The sequence below is a fragment of the Lagopus muta genome, chromosome 3 (genome assembly GCF_023343835.1).
Source record: "Lagopus muta isolate bLagMut1 chromosome 3, bLagMut1 primary, whole genome shotgun sequence".
NCBI lineage: Eukaryota > Metazoa > Chordata > Aves > Galliformes > Phasianidae > Lagopus > Lagopus muta.
Window position 1 is genome coordinate 85252999 of NC_064435.1, and position 19748 is coordinate 85272746.

General features: G+C 40.9%; 2 long non-coding RNA genes across 5 annotated transcripts in view; one reads left to right on the forward strand and one right to left on the reverse strand.

Annotated features, from left to right (window-relative positions):
• The window catches only part of LOC125691312 (uncharacterized), a 122503-nt gene that overhangs the window by 49628 nt on the left and 53127 nt on the right, over window positions 1–19748 (forward strand). Inside the window, exon 7 of one of the 4 annotated variants that reach the window (XR_007376074.1) lies at window positions 7788–7871. The exons of the other annotated variants lie outside the window; for them this stretch is intronic. This is a non-coding gene — a long non-coding RNA (uncharacterized LOC125691312). The remainder of the gene's footprint in view (window positions 1–7787; window positions 7872–19748) is intronic. 4 annotated transcript variants of the gene reach the window in all.
• Window positions 1120–7263, reverse strand: LOC125691313 (uncharacterized). The gene is made up of 2 exons (XR_007376076.1): window positions 6971–7263; window positions 1120–1926 (listed from the first exon to the last, which is right to left on the reverse strand). It is a non-coding gene; the product is annotated as an uncharacterized LOC125691313 (long non-coding RNA).

Sequence of the window (19748 nt, forward strand, 5' to 3'; positions counted from 1 at the left end):
AGGAATGGCAGCAGAAGCCGGATGCTGTGTTTTTACTGAATCATTTTTACAGTTGTATCTCTTTACTCTGTATCAAAATAACTTTCACAGTGAGTGAATGTTGTGAAACCACATTTTCAGGAGAGTCACTCACCTTTTCTGAGTCTGCTCTTCTGATTGGATTTGTGTTGCTATGCTAGAATAATATTTCCCCAGATCTGTATCAGTATGTATGATCAATTAAATTAATGGCTAAAATCTGTCATCCAAGATGACTCTCTGTTGTTATTAGAAGGGAATCAGATCGATTTTCGTTGGAACCAGGCTAGTGCAAAATGTCAATTATCACGGGGAAAGCATCCTGCTGTATATGCTGCAGAAAATGAAGCTGAGTCCACTTATGATCAGTGTATATAGCTTTCAAAGTGCCCAGCGTACTTCTGTTTCTAATTGTTTTTGTTATCTGTACCAGAGTAGCACTGGGAAGCTCCAAACTGTGGCATGGCCCCATTGTGTCTTGCACAAACACTCGCTTCCAATTGAAAGTCTGATTGAAACAGGAGATAAAAGCAGTCTTTTCTCCAGTCTTACTGGAGGTAGGAGGTAGGACAGATGGATCGCCTGACATTGCATAGAGGGGAACTAATGCTTCTAGTGCTGACAGTTGCAGCCATTTCACCTTTCTGCTTCCCCTTCTGGGCCCAATATCACCCAGTTTAGGAATGGGCAACAGCAGAGGCTTTCCTGGCAGAGCAATCAGTGGTGGGGTAAGAGCAAGAATTCCCTTAGCAAGCTAGAATAATTTATCTGGGTCTTAAAGCAATGAAGTGACATAAAGTATTGAAAAATAGTCAACTATAACTTTGATAACTATCAAAGGAAGTGTTGTCACTTAGTGAGTACATTGCTTTGCCAGCTAGTCTGAGTCCAAATACTATCATTGTTAGCAATTATTTTTTAAGAAACTGTAGTATAAACAGGACATTTTTGGAAGATGTTGGGACTTTGTTTTTCTGAAAGAAAACGGAGCCTTGTTACTAAGCTAGAGCTTGAAAAGTGGCTAGAAAGAAAACCAAAACAAATTAATCTGATATAATCCAACAGAATACAAAAGTAAACATAAAACAAAGATAGAAAAAGTGAACCCAGATTTACATTTCCTTTATTATAGTTTAGCAGCCATAAGTGACAAAGGAAAGTCATTTTGCTTATTTTGTGGAGTTTGTTGGATTAGCAGTGTCCTCTGAGAATACTGTACCTCAGGCAACGGAGTACAGGATTTTCCAAAACGTGTTTAAATATTCTTATTTCTAGAGCATGACTAAAACAGGAAAATTATAACACACAGTGCTCCACGTTCTAGCATAATGTTTTAATTTGCTGAGCGCAAGTGAGGAGTCGTTCAGAAATCTGATCTCTGCTGTCCCCATCCTTTCTCATAGACACGCCTGGTTACCTGATGGAGAACTGCTGTGGGTAGGTGGTGTGTATGTGTCAGTGTTGGTCAGTCAGGGGCTTTAGATTAGCCTTTGCTGTCACTGAAGGTAGCTGATGCATCAGAGCTGCTCTGGGTTTATAGCCAGCAATGTTGGCCTCTCGGTTGTTAACAGAGCCGAAATGTGTTTATTCTGTTAGGCATACTTCCTAATGAAAAAAAGTCATTACGCATTAGAACAAACTGTATTAATTATTAATCTCCCTTCCACATGATGTGACCAATCTTTTATGAACTCGTGGTCTATTGTAACCTAATTTGATAGGGGGCTGGTATGTATTAAGAGTCTGTGAAGTCCTCAGAAGGAAGTGCCTGGGTAGGAGTGAGAAACTGCTGAGGTTTGCAGGCTGCAGAATCCAGAACCTGGTCCTTGTTAGACACCAGAGTTTCTAGGCTGGAACGAAACCCTGAGACAGGTGCTGGTAGGATCTGCTGCTCATGAAGCTCCTTCTCTGTAAGGAAGAGAAAAAGCACTTATTACTCCAGACAGACTGTTTCTGCTCAGGGCTGTAAATTATTTTGTATTTTTGAAGTAGATATTGCTTTGTCTGAGGGAGAAAGCCTAGGACTTTTATTTGTACACTGCAGCACTACAGTCCTTGGGGCATCAATGCCAATATTAAAAGCCTACTGTCTACATTCCCTGCTTTCCCTCTGCTTCTTTCCATCCCCCTGTCCCAGTTGCATCATTCTTTCTTCCCATAAGCTCCAGCCCTCATCACCCATCCAGCCTCTTCCATTCAGCCAGTCTTGTTTTCTGCCAGGTTTGCAGGTTGAATCAGCTCACAGATGGAAGCAGACAGCTCCCTGCTCCTCAGTTTCATGGAAGCAGACCCCAGTCACTGTCTTTGTAGGAGATTGGGTGCTGTGAGGACCCTCCACTGGCCTACAGCCACCTTCTGGGAATGGGAAGCAGAAACAAGCCATTGGGTGTGTAGGAGGGCCTGACTCTGCAGCTGTGTCTCCCGGTCAGTTTGAAAAGCTTGCTACCGAGCAAAAGTAACAGCAGTACTTTCATCCCTTCCTGCTTTTCTTTCAATTGTTAGAGTGCTGTATTGTAGAGAGCAAGCTGAAAACCGAGTTGGCAGAAAATCCTCAGCTCCTCCCCAGCTTCCAAAACGTTACAGGCACTACCTACGGTACTGACAACATTGGCTGTGCTGCCATCAGGAAAAAAAGCAGTAAGAGATGCAGCAAAAGCAAACTGGGTTACTGTGTGCTCTGTGGCCCACAGCCAAAAAAGCATCTCAGCACTGGTTATAAGATGCTGAATTAAGTAACAGTGTTGTCTGCTGAGACCCTGAAGTGGTTCTCATTTCATTACACAAAACCCAAATGTGTACATTTTGATGTTTGTGTACATGGTCTTGGCAAAACAGAAAACATTTTGTTTAAACCTGTTACTTGCAGATACGATAGTGTTAAGTCATTTCATTTGTGCAGTAAATTGCAATACCTTTCTCTTACATTCAGGGAGCAATATACTGCTTGTGGCTAATTTTAACATCTCTGTGTTCCTGTGCACAGGAAACTAAAAGATTCTGCTTTCTTGGCAGGAAACAGAGTTCAAATCCTATTAAATTTAAGTCAGTATGCTGATTTGCTGCCCAGGGAGGTGGTGGAGTCACCGAGCCTGGGGGTGTTCAAGGAAAGGCTGGATGTTGTGTTGAGGGACATGGTTTAGTGGGAGCTACTGGGAATAGGTGAACGGTTGGACTGGATGAGCTTGAAGGTCTTTTCCAACCTTGGTGATTCTATGATTCTATGATTCTTTTGCAATGAGATGAGCGTCAAGAGAAAACAATTGTACAAAGTTCACACCTAAGGCAAAGGGAAAGATTATCTGTTAAAGGGTCTGACTAGCTGAGGGACTGTGGTCTCATTTTGCAAAGGAACTGAATTTCCTGCATGTCCAGCAAAGTGTGGACATCTTAAAGGGAGGTCTTGTAAGATAGAGCTCATAGAAGCTTAGGATGAGTCTAGAGCTGCTACAAAACCCTTCAGCTTCCTGCACAGGGGTTACCAAAGCTGTCAGCCAGAGCTGCAGCCCTACCTTCCTGCAAGCTCTTGGACAAGATACAGTGACAGAGCCGAGCCCAGCTACCACATCCGGAGCTCATGCAGCTTGTCTTTTGTCATTTTCTGACATTAGACATAGCAAGATTGTTCTCACAGTCCTGCCTCAAGCTTGTGCTTACTTCATAGGGCAGGGAAGTGTCACAAATTAATATTGATGGAATGGGGGTGGGGGAGTACAAATTCTCATGTCGTATCTGTTTGCTCTGGCACTGTGTTATTTGACTTAATTTTCCCTGTTTCTGTTTTGCAAAGATATTTTCTGTCCTTTGACTCTCTGCTTTTCTAGTTAGTCCACCTTCGCTAAATATCCATATTAATTCAATCAACAAGTAGACCATTAAATAAGGAATCCTGCAGTTTGGATACAAAACTCTGATTCATACAGGAAGTGTTCTTTTCTTTGTTTTAATGAAAACAGGCTCAGCAGCTCACAGACAAAAAAAAAAAAACAAAAAAAAAATTCCAACCAAAAAAAAAAACCCACACATGGAAAATGTGTGCAATCTGTTTGTGCTTCAGCCTTGAGGAAAATGTTTATGTTGTGCCATGGCTAATACAAATTAAATTATTGTTAAATTCCCAAATGATTTTTTTTGTTGTTGTTTCAAAGCAGGATAGGCCCATGCCCTTTTTTATTTGTAGAACCAAGCAGAAAACAGAAAATGGCCTTACTGAAATGATTTGTTGCTTTGGTTTACAACCATGAAAGGGAATGGCATTTCCAGGGCCGTATGTGTCCCTCGCTGTGGGTAGCACACATTTCTATGGTTAGGATGTAAGATTGTTCCTAGAAAAAATGTCTTCTAGCACTAAACAGTCAGGCTTTTATGTCCTGAAAGTGGCTAATGTGTGCCTACAATAAACTTAACTCTTCCAAAAGCAGATAATCATAAGCATACTTCATTACATTTCCACAGAACCTCCCGCTCTCTTTTCCTTAAAGCTTCTGAAATTTACATCAAATTTATGAATGAGCAGAATGTGAATGGTGCACAGCTTAGCATAAGGACAGTTTGTCTGTACTGCTTTGAAAGCCACCAGTCTTAAAAGATTGGCACTTTTCAGATGTAAAATATTGACAGACATCTAAGCATTTATGCCCTACTTTCCCCTCTTTTGGTTTGTGGATCCCAGATTCAATTATGCTTCTTATGTAAAGTTGTTTTTTAAATTCAGAAGTTCAATTTATCTGAGCACCATTATCTGAGCTGTCTGGTTTCTTTTCAGGAAGGACGGGTACGTTTCTAAAGTGCTGTTTTTGTCTTCTTTGTAACTGCTGGATTCACCTGAGGCTTTAGAAGCAATTTTTTTAATATCAGTTTTAATATAAAAAAATGGAGGAAATCCCATAATCAAGAACAGAATAATCTAGCCTCCTTATTTTTCCTCCCTCTGCTGTCCATCTGCACTGTTGATAATATGGGAAATTAAAATACCCTTACTTTAAAAAGGCATATAGAGACCAAGCTGAAAGTCCAGGTGGCTTTTAGATAAATTAAAGAATTGAAAAATCCATGAAGAACTCCTGCTTTGTACAAGGAGACCCATCCCTGCCTGCAAGCCCAACAGGGAAAACAAGTAACCTAAAAAGGTTAATAATAATAACCTAAAAAGGTGTGTGTGCTATAAACTTTACTTGTGGAGTTGTTTTCTGTTTCGGTTTGTTTGGTTTTGTTCAGTACCTGACTCTCTTTCTTGCTCTTCAGGCACACACAATCGAAATTTCCTTTTCAGTAATGATGCTGAAATTTTCCACTGGTCACTGGTGATCTTAAGAAAAATTAGTTACTCAAATATTTGTTTCATGGGAAATCAGTGCATTAAACTTTTGGGGTTTCAATTAGTGTTTGGGAAATATGTCCTGTAGTTATTGGAATATATATATATATATATATATATATATATGATTTCATTATGAAAAAAAAGTAGTAACTCTCGAGCACGCAGGATTTTATGAGATAATAACTTGAGAAATTAACTTAATCTTCACTGCAGTGAGGAGAAGTTTAAAAGCAGTAAGTAAGGGATGAGCATACAGATTAAGCAACTCCAGGGAAAATCTGGAAGGATTACAGTTATAGCTCTATATTAGCTACTGTACATATGGAACTAAGAAATAGACTGCAAAGCACGTGGGCTAGTGAATCCAGTCCTTGATTCTGACCTGCACTTCTCAAAACAATGTACTCTTTGTCTTAGAAAAACCTCTGCCTCTGCAGGTTGTACTGGAATATGTTTCCTTACTTGCAACGCTGAAACCATATGTTATATTCAGGATTTTCTGTATTTTTTAATTTCATTCCAGTTTTCTAGAAGTTTCAAACTCGCCTTTATGCTTTATGTGTTTATTAAGAAATGTATTGAAAGTAGCCTTTCACCAACATGTCATCTCTCTTTAACATTTCTCACTTTAACTTTTAAGAACACTTCATTATTCTTGACTCTTGCTGGATATGATTCTTGTTAGCTTTTTTTTTTGGTTGTTTTTTTGTTGTTTTTTTTTCTGGACCCAGAGAGTCTTTTATAAAATGAGGGGGAAGTTGTTTTGTTTTCTTCTCTCTTTCTCTGTCTATTCCCTCCCTTGGAATTCGGGTAGCAGAACCAAGATTTTTGTCTCTATAATAATATATTGTCAACAATGACAAGAGGTGTAATTACCTTCATAATCAGATTATATCATGAATCACAATCTCTCAAATGTTTAATTCCATTGGCTGTGAGTCCAGACAGCTACCCAGAACTGCCAAGTACATCAGTGTTTGCAGGTCTGTTATTTGTTTCCATAAACTCAAGTACAAGTTGTAAAAAAATTTGAGTCTCCTGTTCAGGTTTTAAATAACCATCTTTCTGTAGCAAAGATTCAGTTGCTCTAAAATCATCATCACATGTGCACGTATCAGCCATGGATTTCAATAGGGAAGGATCTTTATTTTTTTTTAATTTGGTATGTGTTACATTCTTTCTGTGTGCAAAGCTGAAAGTACTGCTGCTTAGGAGCCAAGGGAGCATGAGAGAACACAGTGCTGGATTTGTCTGGACCAGACTGGGTGCACTGGATAAAGCCTAATGAATTAAACAGGCTTTTGAAAAATCACTGGTATTTTAAATAGCACCTTTGGACTTGTTCAATTGCTCCAGAGACTTAAAATGGTGTAGTAGGTAACTGTCAGGGACTTCGGGTTAAGAATAAGGGTCACATCTTGGTGCCATGGAAATGAACAACAGAAGTCCCACGGATCTCAGGAAGGGGCTGTAATTTAACCCAGCATTCCACTTTTTCCTCTTGCCAAAGCAGGCACTAAAACACAAAGTGATTGCTGGAGAGAGCAAAGGAGAAGCGAGAATTTTCCATGCAAACAGACATTAATCAAACAAGCCATTTTATTAAGAAAGACATAATAAAGAGGGCTTACTCACAGTTAAGGGAATTTTTATGTCCCAGAGTTTGTCCAGCTTTGCCAGATGCCAAGTTGAAAACAAGGCAGGAGGAAGAAGACGACCATAGAAAGAAATATCTTGCCTACTTGAGACTGTGCGGAGAATCAAACATCTCAAGTTCATGAAATAGTTTTAAAGTACACATCCAAAGGGAAACATCAGAAAGAAGTCCAGAACTGTAACAAAAGCATAAGTGAACTCAGATCAGTAGGAAGTTTGCTGTGACTCTGACAAGGTTTAATTTGCCAAAATCGTGTTTGTACTGCAGTAGATTCCCTATATCCCCACAGTGCAGATGTCTTCAGGAGTAGGAGGAATGCTCCTCCCATTCCAGTTTCCTAGAAATGGATGAAAGCTTAGAGATTTCTAAATGCAGCATTATTTTTTTTTCCCACCAGCAGACCTATTTCTCAATTGGAATTTTTCATTTCCCTTTCTATGTTAAAGTCTTTTACAATTCCTTGCCACTGGGGGCAATCTAATACAGATATTGATGCGACCAGCACTTGCTCTTTACAGCCAGAGTCCTGAGGAGTTCATTATAGTTTAACTATTTGACTTTGAAAAAAGAAAAAGATAGAAATAAAAAAGAAATGATACGGGAAGATCAGATTTAAAAAAAAAAATGCATCCACTCTGTTTCACTAGAAAATGAGAAGATATTTATCTCTGAGTAAGAAGGAAAGATGATAGCAACTTTAAGATTTAAATTGATCCAAGTATATGATGCTAAGGATCCTAAATGGTTTCAAATTGCGGAAGATTATCTTGTAATTTGTATATATTGCTTCTGTAGGCTGCTGAGGAAGCTAATTGCGATACATCCTGTGGTTAAGTTATCATCTTTCTCAATGACTGAAGATCATAATTTTATCTTTAGGTGAGTTTAATGCTACCCGTCTGTTATGTTCATTTGTATGCTGGAGCAGTGCTGACAAGCCTCCTGTTGTTCCATGTAGCATTTGTGTCAGCCAACCAGGTTAGTGGAAGATTCACTTCTATGAAATTACAACACAGGAAACAAGCTCAGCCCCCAGAGAGCAGCTTTCCTTTTTTCTGAGCGCGGCCGGTGAATAGCAGCTGTGGCTGGAAACAGGCTCTCAGGCTGTGTTCACATAGGTCCTGACTGACCTGGCTGCTCATCTGCAAATAACAAAGTGTGTGATATCAAAGCAGATGGAGATGAGAGATACCGTCACTGGGGAAAACTGGCTGTTGTGTTGAACAGCGTTCACCTTGCTGCGTGATGGCTGCATGATAAGAGCAGCCTACACAGGACAGCAGCTGAGAAAATGGGAGAGCTGAACCACTCCTTTTGCCCTCACCTCAACAGCACAAGCACTGACCACGGGAGGAAGAATTGCACACATCGGCTTTGTTCCAGTGTTGTATTTTATTCTTTATCTAGCACAGTAGATACAGACCAGATCAGAGAGGCTGCCAGGGAAACTTGAGCAGAAAGGTAAATGAAACACTGGAAGGTTTTCTTAGTTCTCAAATGATCTTTGATACAGTAGCGTGAAAAAGGGGGGCTCTGTGGAAGACTGCACCAATTCTGGACATGTTGTGTCCAGCTGGATGGCTGGGGAATTGTGGTAGAGGACAGTAGGTTCTTCTGCTGCTGTATCTTCTTTTTCTTTTCAAGTGCTGTCATAGCTCTTCTATAACATAAATTTGGATCTTCTGCACGTGAAACTCTTTTCTTAGCTTGCTAAAGTGAAAAGTGCATGGGGAATGACAAGAGGAAGATGTGTGTAACTGTAAAGCAAGGGCAGGAGCAAATGAATTCCAGCTATGTTAAAAAGGCAAGTAGGCTCAAGAAAAAAAAGGAGAAAGAAAGAGAGAGAATAACAATCTAGATGTGTGTGTTGTTGTTTTGGTTTTCTTTTTTGTGCTCACACTTAAGTGTTTTATTTCTGACTAGGCCAAATGAGACAAGGTAATATTGGTAATTCTGGCGATAGGAAGAATACTCTATAAAGACTGAAGTCTGGAGGGGAAAAAAAAGGTGGGATAAAAAGAAGAAAATAGCTTAGCAGCACTGTGTGCAGAATCAGCTTATAGTTGAAGTGAAATTGTCCCCCCCCTTTCAATCTGAGTACAGCATCCAAAAATGTTTGGGTTAGTTTGGATTTAGGCCTAATTTTGGGAGACAACCTGGAGTTTCATCCAATCTGAAGTTTGTCATTATTCATGCTAATTAAAGAATAGATGTCAGGACTTGTTTCTATTCAGCAACAGAAGATGAGGTGAAGGAAACTCTTCTCGTTGCTCATTTTGAAGTCAGTAATTAGATCTGATGTCAACATGCTTGAGTAAGCATTGTATTTAGGGACTAGGGCAGGAACATTGCTGGGCATCAGATTGTAGTGATTGGGATGGATAAGAAGCAGTTTCCAGTGGAAGGTGGCCAAACATTTTGGGCTGCTGGGTGATGAGGTGTGGGCTGGAGAGAGATGTGAGATGAGACGGGAAACAACTAAGAAGTGCTAATTCTTGGTATGGTTTCTGGCTAGGCATGGCACCGCTGCTGGACAGTCTGTTGATGAGAGTTGTGAACCATCTTGGGAGTAAAAATGTCGGGTAGAAAACTGTCCACACATTTCTTAGCCTCTCAAAAAGTTTAGGTTTTGTGTGAATGTTGGTTGGTTGTAGATGTCAGCAACAATTCTTGTCTTTTGAAAGTTGAGATTTAAGACTGTCATATTCTGAAAATGCTCTCTCTGCTAAATAACCTTTAAAAATAACTAACCTTTACAAATGCATATGTGCTAACATCTGTGTGAAAGGCAACTTCCCACACTGACCAGCCCTCCATCTGGCTGCAGGCGGTTTGGGGGAAGTATGAGAGACTGTCAGCCCTCATGGATGGGGTTCAGCTAATGTATGTGGGTGACCCTGACAGAGGTACATTAGTTTGGCTAAAAGTTTGGAAGCTACCTCTGCAGTCGGAGTGTCAAAGTGAATCCTGTAAAATGGTGTTATCTATAAAAATAGAAATGAGCTATTTCTTAGCGCTGTTCTAGCAGTGTTCAAATCCTGGACTGGTTGAAATAGCTGGAGACAGAGTTTAGATTGGTTCAGTAGGCCAGCTGAGGTCATGAGTGCCAATTCTGTTCAGCCTACCATGCTGAGCAGTGTTTTTCCTAAACATGCAACAGTGTGGATGCCCTGAGAAGCGAGTGGAAGCAATTGCGTTGATTAAAGTGAAGAATCCAAGCATTTATTCAATGAGTTTTTTGCCTCAGTCTTCACTGGCAGCCAGGATTCTCACATCCCTGAACCTGAACTCCACGTGGGATCTGGGGGAGCAAACTCCCCCCTGCCACTGTAACGGCAGAGCAAGTCTGAGACTGACTCGTGAGACTGAATGTGCCTAAGTCCGTGGGGCCAGATGACGTGCATCCAAGGGTCCTAAGGGAGCTGGCAGGTGTGATTGCTGAGCTGCTCTCCATCATATTTGAGAATTCATGACTGTCAGGCAAAATCCCCAGGGACTGGACAAAGGGAAACACTTCCATTTACAAGAAAGGGAAAAAGAAGGACCTGGGAAACTACAGGCTGGTGCACCTCACCTCTGTGCCTGGGAAGGGCATGGAACAAATGCTCTTGGAAGACACATTAAAGCACATGAGGGATGAGCAGGTGATTCAGGACAGTCAACAAGGCTTTACCAAGGGAATGTCACCAATCTGTGATGGAGTAACTGCATTGGTGGACAAAGGGAAGGTAACTGATGTTATCTACCCGGATTCTGCAAGGCCTCTGACATGGTCCCCACCGTATTGTTATCTCTGAATTGGAGAGATATGGATTTGAAGGGTGGACTATTCAGTGGACAAGGAATTGTTTGGAAGGTTGCAGCCAGAGGGTTGTGGTCAATGGCTCTACGTCCTGATGGAGGCTGGAAATGAGCAATTTCCCCTAGGCGTTCATCTCGGGACCGGTACTCTTTAATACATTTATCAATGACATAGGTGATGGGATTGAATGCACCCTCAGCAGGTTTGCTGATGACACCAAGCTGAGTGGTGTGGTTGATACCACACAAGGAAGGGATTCCTTCCAGAGAGACCTTGATAAACTCAAAAGATGGGCCCTTGTAAACCTAATGAGGTTCAACAAAGCAAAGTGCAAGGCTTTGCACTTGGGTCAGGGTAATCCCAGATATGTATACAAACTGGGAGAGGAACTACTTGAGAGCAGCCCTGCTGAGAAGGATTTAGGGGTCCTGATTGATGGAAAAACTTAAAATGAGCCAGCAATGTGTGCTTGTAGCCTGGAAGGCCAACAGTATCCTGGGCTGCATCAGGAAAGGGGTGGCCAGCAGGGACAGGGAGGGGATTGTCTCCTTTTTTCTGCCCTTGTGAAGCCCCATCTGAAGTACTGCGATCAAGTCTGGAGCCTCCAATACAGGAGAGATGTGGAGCTTTTGTAAAAGGGTCCAAACCAAAGTAGGGCCACAGAGATAATCAGAGGGTTGGGGTGCTCTCCTATGAAGACAGGCAGAAGGAACTGGGCTTGTTCAGCCTGGACAAGTGAAGGCTGCAGGGAGACCTTATTGTGACCTTCCAAAATTTAAAGGCAGTTAATAAACTTGAGGGAAATCAACTTTTTACACAGGTAGATAGTGGTTGGACAAGGGGGGAATGGTTTTAAAATAAAGAGGGGAGATTTAGATAAGGTGTCAGAAGTTTTTTCACTGAGAGAGTGGTGAGGTGCTGGAACAGGCTGCTTGGAGAGGTTGTGAATGCCCCATTCCTGCAACTGTTCACAGCCAGGTTGGATGGAGCCCTGCGCAGTCTGATCTAGCAGTTCGCAAACCTGCCTGTGGCTAGGGGGCTGGAACTTCATGATCCTCGTGATCCTGCTTAACCCAAGCCATTCTATGATTACTCAACAGGAAACAAAATGGCCACTGTATCTCCATCCCAGTTTGTGACTGAGGCTTGCTGAGGCTTAGGTCTTGTCATACAATGAATTGGGGCAGCAGGAATTAGCATCTTTTCCATTTTAGAGTGAAAATACTTCTGCCATGGTCTTCTTGCTTATTCCTCTTAGTGAGGAGCATGTTATTAGCTGACCTTTTGGCTACAGTCTGCTGTGTAGGTTGTGACATGCCTTGGTGGTGGTTGGAGGGGAAAGAAGCAGTACGACATGTCTTTGACTTTACACCACATGTTTCGGAATGCTGTAGTTCACTCTCACATTTTATAAAATCAATTTCCATTCTGTTGTGGTATTTCACACATTCACATTCTGAATAAGTTAGAGAAAATTCTACAACTTACTAAAATAACTTTAATTTTCCCTATTACATGAAGAAGCCTATCCATACTTTATCTGTTACAGATGGAAAAACTACATATGGAGAAGTCAGATCTATTAATTAGTTTATAAGTACAAAGTCCCCTAAAGAGTGCCACAGATCCATGTGTTATTCTTAAGAGCTGTCTGAAGTACTTGCACTGAATAATTTATTTCAATTTAGCCCTGTTTCTGCTGTTAATTATCTAAGATCAGACTTTGCTTTTTGGGATTTCATTTTATCTTTTACAATTCAGTCCATTGCCTAAACTCACTGAAATGCTCTCTGAACATATTTCAGCTTAGCAAGGTAATCAAACCATCAACACTCATTGACTGTTCTATGTTGTCATTAAGGTGTGATAGGATGATAACTAACTTTGTTGTTTTTATTCCTTCAATCATTAAATTCTGAGAGAAAGAGGAAAGGGGGAGGAAAGTATGAGAATACCAAAATCAAACCTCATGGGAGCCCTGGACAGCATTATTATTTCATCTTTGACTCTTTTGAGACCCTACCTAAGGACCTGGCCCTGTTATGCTAGGAAATATCAGCCAACCAGCATCTTCCCAATGACATGGAAATCTTTTACCTTGAAGAAGGTTAGGGTCAGCTATGTGGGACCAGAGAGCTCTGATCCCAAGTTCAGACTTGGTAGCTTCTCTTTTCTGAGCTGCTTTAGACTCCGCTATGGGATGCTTTCAGCAGGTAAGACAAGAAGGGTCATGGCAATAAGTTGGTAAAGAGTTGGGTTGACAGAGCTGAAGTAGAAAAGTGGCTGTAATCTGAAAGATGTATTTTTGGTTGTGGATAATTTTGTGTGAGGCTTTAGCTGGCCTATTTATAAAATAAAACCGGGAAAATATATGGTCTAGATAAGCTTCTGTACAGCAATGTGGCAAGGTAATGTTATGTGCATCCTCATTGATTTACTGTAAATTTTGTCTGCTAAATCATAATTGTTCAACTTCTGTTGATAAAAAATGCTGTAGAAGCATTTTTGGGTGCATCTCCTGTTGTGTGGTATAGTTGTGGTAGTATTTATGAAGGAACTATCCAGCAAAACTAAATTAAGCTCTATTACAATCTACGGCTTTTTACCACTGCGTGTTTTATTCTTCCAGCATCACCCTGTTCTTGCCACTCCTATGTTTGGCAACGTACAAACTGTGTTGCACATGGTATTTGAGGGTGTAGGGCCAGATCTGGTGAGCATCTGCAAGCACTTAGGGACAGGCACTCAAGGGCAAAGCAGAGTGGCTCATGGGATGGTCAAGAGCGATGGTTACAGCTTTAACTATCAGAAAACCTTTTGAAATCTGTGGTTTATCCAAAATACACAAGAAAAGCAAAAAGAACTGGAGAAAAATGTCCACAACTGTGTTCTACCCAGAGGGCCTCAAAGGAGAAGGAGGCTTTCCAAGAATTAGATAGAGAATCTGAAGCAGTGCTGGACTTTGAACCCAGCTCTTCCGGTATATTGCTTCAAATGCAGAGCACATAAATTATTTTGGACAATGAATGAGGAAAACAGGTCAAAAATAAAATTCAAGGTAATTCACAGCAGTGTGAAAAAAGATTTGCAGATGGATCCTCTTGGTCATTGCTCTCTGTCAGTAGTATGTTTTGCATTTGCAACTCTGTAATAAATGGAAGATTTAAATAGCTATATGTGATGCATTGGTTTATTTAGGTAACTCCCCCTGGTACTATTCTTGTAGTTGTGCATTTTTATATTCTAGTAAGTCAGCAAAATTCTACGTGTTGCCGAACAACTTGAATGTAAGCAAATAAGCATTGTGTGGAGCCCCAATTCTTTTGATTAGGTCAGGCTTTCAAAAAGGTTTTCTGTATGTCTTCATATCTCTTACTGGATGTTATGGCCCTGATTTGGCACTGAGACTTCTGGGCTGCAGCCAGTTCTTGTACACAAAGGCTGCATTGATACACTTGTGATAAGGACTCAGTGAAAGATAAGGGTTATGCTTTGGCCCAGTGGCTTGACCTTGTTCTCGCTGAGCCATCAGCAAGAATCTTACTGATTTCAGAGAGAATGGGACTGTAATACATTTTCATTCTGAAGTGCTCTGTGCAGGCAGATGGGAGGGACTGCTTGTGGTGATGCTGAGTGCAGTTTGTTGATATACAGGTGCCTGTTCTTGTGAGAATCAGTCCTACTTTTGGCACGGCAGCTTTATGTATCCGTGTTTTATGTGTGAATGCAATGTTTGTCAGGCACTAGTTTGGCAGCTCTCTGTGCACTGAGTGTCTGTCTTGGTGATGCTGAATTTGAGTTACGTTGCGATGCATGCCAGTGTATCAGAAGGCAGGTCTGAGACACTGGTGAGTGTTCACCAAGCCTGTTAATCCTCTCAGGCTGTAGCCACACAGTAGAGTTTGGTATTCTCATCACCTAAATTCCTAAATGTACTTCTAAGGCATATTCCCTTCTAACGCAAGCTGCCCAAACATCTGTGGCGAGACTAAAGAAAACATGGAGAAAAAGACCCGAAGATGAATATTTCAGCAGAAACGTGGGAAGGAATGCAATGTAGCTCACGCAAAACCTTCTGTAGTGTATGCCATAAATTAACACAATATAAATTTATACATATTTACACCACATAGACTAAAATATATAAATCCTCAATACTCAGCCTTCTGTGGTAGGTGTAAGCAAGCAGTCCATATGCTTAGCTGATTTCTGGGGAGCTCTAGGGAACAAAATGTATCTTTGTAGAACTTATGATATTAAAGAGATTACAAACTAGGGTAATCAGTGCATTTCTCAAAATGGGCTGTCTTTTCTGCAGGCTGAAAACCAGCAGTGAACTCCTGATTTGCTATCTAAGGCTAAGGCTTTAATTCTTCAGCCAGGTGCTAAAATATAACATGTAACATTTATGTGCATGAATAGTCCTATTGATGTTGAAGGCCTAAAGATCAGTCCATCACTCTTTGGATTTTCCTGGCTTCAGGCTCTATGATTCTGTTTTCCTCTTGAATTTGTGTACTTTCATTACAAAATACAAGCTTGTAACATCTCATTAAGTAGCAGGTGTTTCCCTTTTCACCATTTCACACTGACTATTCTAAACCTCTAACGTGCATCCCTCTTTTGTACAGCTGCACAGTAAAGAATTTGATCTCTAACATTTGTTCTGTTGCTGCTTCTTATAATAAGGACACTTGGTATATTTTTAATGCATGAGATTTGGGTCAAAATGTCAGGATTCTCTTCCCATCAGTACAATAGTTTTTAGGTATTAGTGGAATTGCATGATTCATGACCAATCTTTTTTTATTTTTATCTGAAAAGCTAGGAATACTTCCACTTCAGAGAGGTGCTAAGAGAAGGAAGGTGAAATGAAGAGGAAAAGAAAATGGAGGAATTCCTTATAAGCTTTATGATGAACTGTTCTGCCGCATGTTGTTTGGTACAAGGATGATATTGTTTGTACCCTCTGATTTGGTGCTTGAACGAGGGTCTAGATAGCCTCTGGAGAGGGAAAGAAGCCCTTCCAAAGTGCAGTAGGATTTTCTTGTGCAGCAGGATCAGCACACCTTCTACTTCATTTCCCCAGCCATTCACAAATGGCTTCAGAAGTATCTCACTGGGCCCAGCACTTGCAAGCTGCACCACTGAGGTGTTGCACCACAAAGAGATGCTTAGCATGGAAGTGTGTAAAGGGATGCTTAGCGTGTAAGGTATCAACACAGGGGGGTGCGGTCAAGGATCTGACATTAAACATCAAATGGGAACTGAGGTCTTAATATGTGCAAGGACCAGCAAAGTCTGGTTTGCACACCACAGCAGTGTAGCCCTTGCAGGCATTTCAGTTTCTTCTCATCCTGATGGAGGGTAAGGGAGAAGGAGAAAAGGCAAAATCTTTGTTGAATGATGTGGGTGATATTGTGAGGAGCACCAGGCAGCTGGAAGCCAAGTATCGATTAAATGCACGGTGCTGAGGGAGAGAAGAAACTCTCCATTCCCTCCATTGCAGAAGGTCAGCATACTGGAGAGAGTCGTGAGCCCTGTTGGTTGCAGAGCACTAGAAGCCAGTGTCACTTCACATTACAACTAATATAATTGGATTGCCCTGCACCATCACCTCACAAAATGTTTATTTTTTCTTTCTTTTTGGTCTGTACCTAAGAACATGCTTATCCTCATTCCGTTACACAGAAACTGTTGGGCCACTTATTATGGCTGTCCACACAAGCTGAGATGGCAAAATGTACTCTTCCAGCCTGCAGGATTTTGTAACTCATTGGGATGAGGCTGGTGATACAGCGGAAGAGAAAAATCCTGGTTATACAGACCTCTGCTGTCTTCCCTGCTCTTGCTCATTAGCTCAGTAAAGCACAGGATGTTTCAGCAGGGCTTGGAGAAATGAAGCTTCCAGATGCTTCCTCCCTTTATCGTAGTTGAGAAAAGATGCAAACCATTTGTTGTTTCTTGAAATATATGAGCACAGAACCTTGAACTGGTCGTTTTAGTTTGTCTTGATGTTTTGTGGGACATAAGTGCTTTACTGGGAAGGAATCAGCTGGAGGGCTCAGGATACAGTGCAGTCTGATCTTTTGTTCACTTTAGTTCATCGTATCTGGAAATTTATATTGGACCAACCTCATGCTATCTGAGCAGTCCCAGTGTGAAGTCATCAGCTTTTGATCTCTGGTGGAACTGCTGGCAAAGTTAGTCACAGACATGGGAGTTCTTTTGAGGCAGAGATTTTATCCTAGCCAGTTGGACTAACAAGATATTTTAACGTCAGTGCTTGAATAAGGTGTCTCTGGTAACTCATTTTAGTTGGAGACTGACTACTACTAGATCAACTGAGAATTTTTCTTGTACAAGTCACCTTAAGAATACAGCAGTAGGAGTGGATAAGTGTGATACGCTGTCTAACTGCATGCATCCTCCTTGAAGGAAGGCAAAGAGCAACCACTGAATGTAAGAGAAGACTAATCTAGTGTGTCTTCTAAGTGTATTTATTTAGAAGGAAAAAGCAAAAAGGTGTTATCTTTGACGTTACTCCAAAAGTACTAACGGAGTCCCAGTAGAATGAATTTCATTCCCCCAGTGTTGGGATTGGGCTTCCAGCTGGCTAAATACTGAGATACTCAGTCTGAGTGTTCTTCTTTCTGGAACAAAATCCCCTTGGAGTCATTCCCATCTGGCCCCTAAGGAGAATCCAACACACAAGCACATTCCCATAAATGACCCAGCATTAAGCTCTAAAAGAAAAAACCCAGCAGAATTTAGAAACTGTCTCTCCATCTCCTTCCTCCTCTCTGCCACTTCTCATTCCATACCAAAACTTTGTCACCAGCGTTTCAGCATGATTTCTCTGTTACCTGTTAAGATTTGCTGTTCCCTCCTGAGCAAAACACATGAACAGTTTACATGGAATTTTTTATTTTTATTTTTATTTTTTACATTTTTTCTTCAGTTGAGTTCCTCCCCTTTGTTTTACTCTGTACAGTTATTACCACACGATTTAATTGCACTGCCCTTTTGTATCCATCGGTGGAGGCCACACATGCTGGAAATGAAAGGCAGCGTGCAGCCTTCTGAAATCTCTAATTGTAGTACTACAGGTGAGCTGCATAACAGATTACTGCAAATTTTATTCTGAAATTCTTTGCTGTTCAAATTGGACAACAGCAGGAGAGAGAACAAAAGCTATTTTCTACCTGATGTTCTTGGAAACCTGTTCCCAATTCTTTGTGGAGGACTGCTGTTTTACGTGAATATATTAAAATAGGGACATATGAATGACATTGATACTCTGCAGTGGAAATAGCTGTGCCTTTTGTATTCTCCTTCCCATTGCATGAGTTATGATAATCTGTTTCTTTCTCTAAATGGAAACCCTCCAGGGAAGTTTTGTGTACTCTAAATAGCATCTCTGTATGATCAGAGACTTGGCTTCATGTGCTTGTAATGCATAATAGATAAAGATATGAGAATGTAAATGCAAATTAAAGGTTATTCAGTCAAGGCAAGCCTTTTCAGTGGCAGGGGGGCATGTTATGGAAATGCCAAATAATAAAGTATTACTCCTAAAATTTCTGGCAAATCTCCCTGGATTTTTTTGTTTGTTTTCTTGCTTGTTTGTTTTTGCCAAAACTTTGTTATAGCTGTGAGGAGCAAATAGGATCTTTCTGATAAGTACCTATGTCTAAACCACCTACCTTCCTTGTATGTAAACTCAGCACATAAACACATTAACTTTTCTTTCTCTTTATTGCTTTGAATTTAATATAGCAAGTGATCTCAGTGCTGAAGATATTCTGCCAATAGAGATGAGTACAGACTTTAAAAGAATACTTACATCCTCAAAACAGCGCGTGAACATTAGTTGATCAAGCCCATTAACAGCACTGGGATACAAATAAGTAGCATTAAATCTGTTTTCTATACTCAATCTGATGGAGAAAACTGCCCCAGCTTAGCCTCTCAGCTTTGATCGCAGCAGGACCAGTGGCTTCTTAGTTGAGTGGGTATACTCGTCTTTTCTGTTTGTTAGAAGATGATCAGAGAATTGCTTTTGGATCAGGATTGTCTGCATAAAAAAATTGAATGTGCATGGTGCTCTGATGAAAGCTGGTCATACATTAGGGTGTGGACTAATTCTTTATGTATGTGCTCTGACAATTCTCTTTTTACTGGCAAGAAGATGACCCAAAACTGACTCTCCTGCAGAAGTATCTCTGTCATCTTATTGCTACTTCTGTCTTTTTTTAAAAAAAGGAAGTTTTCTTTTTGTTTCTGCAGGCAATATCACAGAAGCACCAATGACATACTCTCATTACAATATGTTCAGGGCCATATGATTATGGAGAAGTAATAGTCATCCCTTCTGGTAAAGTGAAAAATTTGGTACAGTTCTTCAAGAAACAAGTAATGGGGGAGAGGCTTGGTTGCTGTTGTCCTTAAACATTTCTCTCCTGACCCAGCTGACGTTTCAGAGGGAAACAGTGGTTACAATAAGGAGCCATTTGCTATTTCTGGATGAGAGGTTCTGTCTGTAATAGAAAAATAAGTCCTTTTATGACCAATTGCAAGGGAACGTGGATCCATTCCTGCAGCAACAGTAGATGGAACCACTTTGTTTGACCCTGAGTACATGATATGTATTCAGGCAGGTAGTGTCAACGGTTTATGGGCTGGTCCGGCCCAGTTCCGTGACCAGCAAGGCGGAGGGATCTGCGGATCCGCGCCTCTGGGAAAGGGGAAGCAGGGGACCCCAAAATACTTGAAAACAACAGCACTGATCTGAGGTGAAACAAATGATTTTACTAAATATAGTATTAGTAAAATACAATGAGAGAGAGAGAGAGAGAGAGAGAGAGAGTCTGTTTGAATTGTATAGACCTCACCACAATGCTGGGGTGAGAAGTGCAGTTCAGTTGAGTGACTGAAGTACAGACGGCGAAGCG